Here is an 8412-nt window from a genome sequence, read left to right as displayed (position 1 = left end):
ATGAGGTCCAGGAAAGTATTACAAAAATCATCCCACAAGGATGACTCAGCATCATCACCCCTTGATTGGTCCCATTTCTCGTACTACTGATAGGCCATATCTTTCAGCTAGTAGGCAATGAACTCCTCTCCCTCCATATTAGTTGAATGCATAACACAAAAGGTCTTTTCCATATCATCAAGGAAACTTTGAGGATCCTCCTCAACCTTAACTCTAGTAATGGTTGGAGGGTTCAACCTCATAAACTGGCCAACCCTTGTGACCTCAGAAGATTGAGTAACAAAAGCATCACGCTCGGCCTGAGAAACTGCCAACTGTGCCAACATATAAATAGAATGATGAAATTATGCATTCATCACATCAACCTTAAAGCTTAAGAAGGAGTAGAGAGGACCAGTGAAACTCTAAAAGGACAATCAGGAACTATACCCCTACATGGATTTTGGACCCCATAAGTTGGATGTGTCATATAAATATTGTCCTTAAGTGGGAAAGAGGAGTTCTCATGAACTTCAAATCATCTGGCAGGCATGATTTGAAAAAAGAACTAACAAATATTAGAGAAGATTTCAGGACCTTAGACTCTACAGCCCAAAAATAAAACTAAATAAAGAGAAACAATACTAAATGCCTCGTAACCTATCCCTTATGAGTGTGGCGCGCTACACACCCTTAAAAAGGACTATACTCAACATGACTTTATTGCCATGACCTGAACCAGGGCCTAGATGTAATGGGCATCCCAAGACTTACTAGGATTTAGGAACGCCCCATGACCCAACCATACAATCTATATCCAGCCTTAGATGGACTGAATATAGAGCATATAAAAAGAAAGAATAAATGCTCTCATGAAGACTCTGGAATAAGGTAACAACCATGACCGACTAAATCGAGTCAAATCATAACAAATCAACCATCCAACCATGCCAAACCAAACAAAGGTTATAAACTAAGTTGTAACCAAAGTGAATACCAAAATGTAATATAATAATCAACCCTAAAATGTAATACGATAGAACAATCAATAATATCATCCAAGTTTGTAAGCCCCAACACCAATACCAATGCAAAGGCAAACACCAATACCGATCCCGCTTATACCAATACCCATAAGTACCACAAAGACTCTATCCAAAAGAGTAATAATATTCGATTGGGACATACCCCCATCCATGGCCTAAACCAATATAAAAATAAAATAAAAATGTCCAAAGAAATCAATAACGCGAAATAGAGCCTTTTAAAAGAATGGAATCTCACCACTTCAGTCCAAATATTGATAACAAATCCGTATGCTAGACAGGAGGAGTAGAATGGTCGGTTCCTGCATAGCGTGGGTATACAACCGCTAGTAGATGGGTTAGCAGGTGGTCGCTAGTATGAACACAGGAGAAGGATAAAATAATGCCAATTATAAAACCAAGTAAAATAATCCATAATGCATACAACCATACATATATAAGTGTTGGGAGAGTGAACTGGGTTTAGAATGCATTTAATAACTTTACCTGGGCTATGTAGCTCTGTCGTCCTAACGTACCCGTGTGCAATATAGGTTTAGCTCCCCTGCTGAAACGGCCCCATTGTATGTAGATGTACGAATAGGGAAGTATCACGTAGGGATGACTATTACATTCCCTAATATGAGGTGTGACATCATGCACACGGTCTACCAAGACCAACCTCATACCAGTAAATATGAGTTTCCAGTTTGGTCCCCCCGGACCTTCACCTTCCACGGCTTAGCTACACCTTCTCCTTTAATGCCCAATCAAAAAATGTTTCCAAACAATACATTTACCATTTATTAACCAAGGATATCTAGTGGTGGTATCATCAAACCAACCATACTTGCAAGTACTATCCATAGCCAACCACATGTAGATATAGGGGACCTTAGGTGCCCTTCCAATTACCATATTAAATTCACTTGGGGGAATCCATACCCCTCAAGAATAACCATTTAGCCATTTACCTTTCCAAACCATTTAATCCATGCATAAATCCTTTACCAAGTTTAAAACAATGAATAATTCCATTTAAACGAAGTCAATGAAATGAACATATCTTTATAAGCATTTTGTCAAACACATTGCGGGTACAATAGATATCCAAAACCCATTTACAATTACCAACATTAATGTATAGAAATCATAATTAATACCATGATAAAACATAATCAACCATTTATAAATAAAACCCTCAAATCATATTTGAAAACCCAATAGCATACCTTATACCAAAGAATGAATGGAAAGAAATCACCAAAGTAAGCCTAAAATTTGTCCTCAAGATGAAACCCTATCTTTCTTGCCCCAAAATCTCTTAAGAGGAATTTAGATTGTTTAGGAGTAGTTTCTAAGTTTAAAGAGAGAAATAATAAAGTAAATACTCTTCCAAGTAGGTTAGAAGTCGTGGGGATCCTATTAGGGTAAGTAGCGAAAAGTCCGGATTATCCTCACTTAAATTGCATAAAAATACAATCACAACGATACGACTGACCATATGAGTCATACCCTTTTGATACAAGTTTTACCCGTTACTTGTATCCTACCCTAACCCTTGGGCCCAACATTGTCTAGAATATGACTCATCCAACCAAGTCGTATCCAAAGCATATGATCTGTACCTTCCATATATATCCCTGTCAGAATAGAATACCGAGAGAATTGAACAATGTCCCCTATACGAGTACTAAATACAAATCGTACCCAACCATATAACCCTTATCCCCTAAGTCATATCTATTCTAGTAACCCATCTATACTACCAACCAACACCGGTCAGCATATGACTAGACCATACCACTCGTACCCCAACATACGGCTCATACTCATGAGTCGTATAATGTTTGGAGAATGGAATTCCAGGAAAAACTCTAAGGGCCAAAACCCAGGATGTAACATTCTCCCCCACTAGGAACATTCATCCCCGAATGACGGACAAGGTATGGGTAACCACATCCAGAGTCATTTCAATTAACAAATATATTCTCAATCTTCATCAAAGTTTTAAAACAAAGAGACAAAGATATTAATCCTTTCTTTAACAAACTCAAAAAATAAAGATGTGTTCAAGAACATATACTTTTCACACGAATCCCGAGAGCAAAAAACAAGAGTAGATATTTGGATTTCATGTCCTCCTCTGCTTCCCAAGTAGCTTTTTTCATATTATGGTTCCGCCATAGAACGTTAACCGAAGCCATATCCTTGGTCCATAACCAACAAACTTGCCTAGCTAATATCTCAATGAGACCTCTTCATAAGACAGAGAATCTAAAATACAAAATTCCTCATAAGGAAAAATCAAATAAGGATCGCCAATACACTTCCTCAATATGGAAACATAAAAGAATGGATAAACCAAACCCAAACTATCAGGCAAATCCAGTTCATACACAACATTGCCAACTCTCCACAAAATCACATAAGGGCCAATAAACTAGGGCCTGACCTTCCTCTTCTTAACAAACCGCACTACTCCCTTCATGGGAGATACCTTTAGGAATACCATATACCCAACCTCGAACTCCAAGTCTCTATGCCTAATATTTGCATAACACTTTGGGTGACTTAGGGATGCCTTAAGCCTATCTCGAATCACCTTTACCTTCTCCATAGCTTGATAAACCAGATCTTGACCAAATATGTCTGCCTCACCAAGCTCAAACCAACCATTAGGATATCTACACCCCCTTCCATACAATGCCTCAAAAGGGGCCATACCAACACTCAAATTATAGCTATTGTTGTAAGCAAATTCCACCAAAGGTAGATGCTCAACCCAATTTCCACCATAGTCCATTACATAAGTCCAAAGCATATCTTCCAATGTCTTAATAGTTCTCTCTTCTTGCCTATCCGACTATGGATGAAAAGTAGTACTCAGACTGACCTTAGTCCCCAACCCTTTCTAGAAAGACCATAAGAAATGAGATGTAAAATGCATACCATGATCAGAAATAATTGAGATATGTACCCCATGTAGCTTTATAATCTCCTAAAGATACAACTTTGCATAGTTTTGCATCAAAAAGGTAGTCCTCACCGGCAGATAATGAGCAGACTTCATCATCCTATCTATAATGATCCAAATCAAATAAAATTGGTTTTGAGACTGAGAAAGACCGGTAATGAAATCCATATTGATCATCTCCAAATTCCATTCGAGCAACTCAATTTCTTGATGCAATCTACCAGGCCTCATGTGCTCAACCTTAAACTATTGACATGCCATACAATTGGCCACAAAATCAACCACATACCTCTTCATAACATTCCACCAATAGATCTCCTTGAGATCATAATACATATTTGTCGAGTTGGGATGAACAACATAGCGCAACTCATGCACCTCTGCCAAAATCCTTTACCTCAAACCGTCAACATCAGGAACACACAATCTTCATTGGTACCATAAAGTACCATCACCACTAATCTCAAACACCAACACCTTTTTCCTGCCAATATTACTATTGATTTTTACCAAGATAGGATCCAACACTTGCTTCTCCTTAATCTCTGCACCAAAAGATGATCGAACCACTTCTTGCACCATCACACCACCATCCTTAGAGTCCAAGCCAAGCGATGAATATCCTTCACCAATTCCTGATTTCCTTCCTCCACATGAGGAAAACTTCCCATGGATAACTTGCTAAGAGCATCAGAAACTACATTAGCCTTACATGGGTGGTAGTGAAGACTCATAACATAGTACTTGAGAAGCTCAAGCATTCTTCTTTTCCTGAGATTAATCTCCTTCAGCGTGAACACGTACTGTAGACTCTCATGATCAGAAAAGATATCCATGTGAACCATACAAATGATGCTGCCATATTTTCGAAGCAAACATAACTGCCAACAGCTCTAAATCATTTATAAGATAATTCTTCTCATGCACCTTCAACTGCCTAAAAGCATAGCCAATCACCTTTGCATGCTACACCAAAACACAACCAAGCCCTACCCGAGATGCATCACAATAAACCACAAACCCATCATTTCTTTTCAACAAAGTCAAAATTAGAGCAAAAGTGAGCTTATCCTTTAAATTCTCAAAACTTCCCTCACAAGCATCCGACCAAAAAAACTTAGCCTCCTTCTGGGTCAACTAAGTCAAAGGAGCTACAATCGATGAGAATCTTTCCATAAACCACCTATAATACAACCTAAACCCAAAAATCTCCAAATGTCGAATGTAGTCAAGGACCTAGGTCATCTCTTCACCGCAACAACCTTTTAAGGATCAACCATTAGCCTTTCACTAGAAATAATATGACCTAAGTCACGACATTGAACCAAAACTCACACTTAGGGAACATAACATACAACTATTGTTCCTTTAAGGTTGGCAACACCACAAAGATGTGATTAGCATAATCCACCCCAATCTTTGAATACGCCAAAATGTCATCAATAAATAAATGATAAAGAGATCTAAATACTGCGTGAAAACTCTATTTGTCAGATCTATAAATTCCACCGGGGCATTGGTCAATCCAAATGACATCACCAAGAAATCAAAATGCCCATACCAATTATGAAAAGCTATCTTAGGGATATACACCTCCCTAATATTAAGTTGATGGTGCCACGACCAAAGATCTATCTTAGAAAAAAATTTGACACCCTGTAAGTGATCAAATAGATCATTTATCCTTAGGAGAGGATACTTGTTCTTGACCATTACCTTATTCCACTGCCTGTAGTAAATTCACACCTGAATGGAACAATTCTTCTTACGTACAAACAACACCAGTGCACCCGACGGAGAAGCTTTAGGATGAATAAACCTCGTAACCAGAAGATTCTTAAGTTGCTCCTTGAATTCCCTTAACTCAGCTGGAGCCATTCTATATAGAGGAATAGATATTGGATGAGTGTTTAAAAGTAAATCAATACCAAACTCTATTTCCCTATCCGAAGGAACACTAGGAAGATCATCCGAAAAGACCTCTGGAAACTCATTAACCATAAGAACTGACTGTAAAGAAAGATCTTTTGAGTTAGAATCTTTAAATCGGACCAAGTAATAAAGACACCCCTTGGAGATTAACCTCCGAGCTTTAAGGTAAGAAATAAACCTTCCCCAAGGAGCCAAAGAACCACTCTGACAATTTATAACGGTTCACTAGGAAACTTAAAGATAACCTTTTAAGTCCAACAATCTAAGGATTCGTAACAAGAGTAACAAATCCATACCTAAGATGACATTAAAATCCACCATCCCCAGCTGAAACAGATCTGGAAAAGTCTGTTTGTTACCTACAGACACTACACCCCCCTATAGACTATTTTAGCAAAAACCAAGTCTTTTATCAGGGTAAAAATAGAAAAAGGATCTTAAATCACATCAGGATCAAAACCAAAATATACTACAAGGAGTCACATAATAAAGAGTCGACCTTGGATCAAGCAAAAATATATATCTCAGGAAAAGAGTTGTAACAGACCAGTAATAACATCAGATGATGCCTCAGATTCCTACCAGGATGCCAAAGAAAACAACCCATTTTGACCAACACTAGGACCAAGAGCAGTAATAGAAGCCGATGCAATACCACAAGGTGTAGGAGTATAAGATGAAGCTACAGGAACCTTGTTTGCCCTTGTAGCAACCTTTTTAACTAGATATTCCCTGAACTGATGACCTGGCTGGCCATACACAAAGCATTTTTCCCTTCCTTCTTCACAATAATCCCAATTAGGCTGACCACAAAAATGACAAGAAGGGAATGAAGAAACTGATTTCCCTCCACTCACCTAAGATTGGGAACCTTATGTATGGGAATTGTCACCGCTATAATGACACTTGTCTCTCGACTGCTTTGGGTAAGGAGAACTGGCAGTAGAGAAAGAACCCGAGCTCCCCCACTTTTTTTCTGCCACTTGCAGCTGTATTGACCACCTTGGGACTATGCACTTCCCTAATCAGAAAATCTGCCCCTTTTTCCTTGCCTATCCCCAAACTCCGCCTGCCTTCTGTTCTCATCCTCCACTTACTATATATGGACAGTCAACCAAGAATATCCATATTATTAATAAGCAAAGTAGTTTTGCTCTCGAAGATCTAATATCTATTCAACCCAAAAGCAAAATTCCTCATTTTCGTCCTCATGTCAGCCTCTAATTTAGGAGCATACCTCGATAGCTAATGAAACTTCAAGGCATGTTCCTTGACAATCATTCTCCCTTGCCTAAGATTTGCAAACTCCTCCATCTTAGCTTCCCTCAGCTCTTGAGAAAAGAAATGATCCAAGAAGGCATTAGAGAAGGCCTCCCACAATTTAAATTCTTCCACATCACCCCTATCTCTGTCCCACTCCTCATACACTGATAAGCAACATCTTTGAGCTGATAAGCTAAAAATTTCACCCCCTCCACATTGGTAGCCTGCATCACCCTAAATATCTTCTCTATTTCATCCAAGAAGCCTTGGGTATCCTTCTTCACCTTCACTCTATTAAAAGTGGGAGGACCCATCGTCATAAATTGGCCAACCCTTGTGGCCTCAATAGACAACCCCCTAGATATATTCCATTTAGCCTGAGCAATAACCAACTGAGTAATAACATGGATAGATTGATGGAATTCTGCATTATCACAATGCCCTGAGGGGCGTAAGGAGAGCTAGTAGGATTAGGAGGAACTCAAGTACAAATCGAAATAGGACCGTAAGATCGGAGATGTACCCCTGTCATAGGATGTACCCTTCTAGCATCATCCCTAGATGGGAAAGAAGAATTTCTTTATTTTTTAGAATTACGAGGTATGATCTAAAATATGAACAAGCAAGGATTAGAGATAATTTCTAGACTTTAGACTTCAAGCTTGAAAATAGAATACAAGAAAGCAAAATATTCCGAAATATCTTCCAATCTCTCCCTTATGAGTGTGGCATGCTACACATCCCTAAAAGAGACTCTACTCAACATGACTTTGTGGAATTTCCAGTTGATCATTAACCTAAAGCTCTGATACCAATTTTTCATGACCTAAACCAGGGCCTAGATGTAATTGTCATCACAAGTCCAACCAAGACTGGGGATCACCCCCATTACCCAACTATACTATCTATATCTAGCCTTAGATGGACTGAATATAGGCATATAAAGAGATAGCATAAATTCTCTCATAAAGACTTTAGAATAGGGTCCCAACAATGATCGACCAAATAGAGTCTAATCGTACCTAATCAACCATCCAACCATACCAAACCAAACCAAGGGCAATAAACTAGGCCGTAACCAAAGGGAATACCAAAATATACTATGATAATCAATACCAAGATGTAATACGATGGAAAAACCAACAATAACATCCAAGGGGGTAAGAACCAACACTAATACCAATTCTAAGGCAAACACTAATACCGATCTCGCCCATACCAATCCCTAGAAGTACC

Source organism: Capsicum annuum, chromosome 5 (genome assembly GCF_002878395.1).
Source record: "Capsicum annuum cultivar UCD-10X-F1 chromosome 5, UCD10Xv1.1, whole genome shotgun sequence".
Lineage (NCBI taxonomy): Eukaryota > Viridiplantae > Streptophyta > Magnoliopsida > Solanales > Solanaceae > Capsicum > Capsicum annuum.
Note: the sequence above shows the minus strand (reverse complement) of the source record.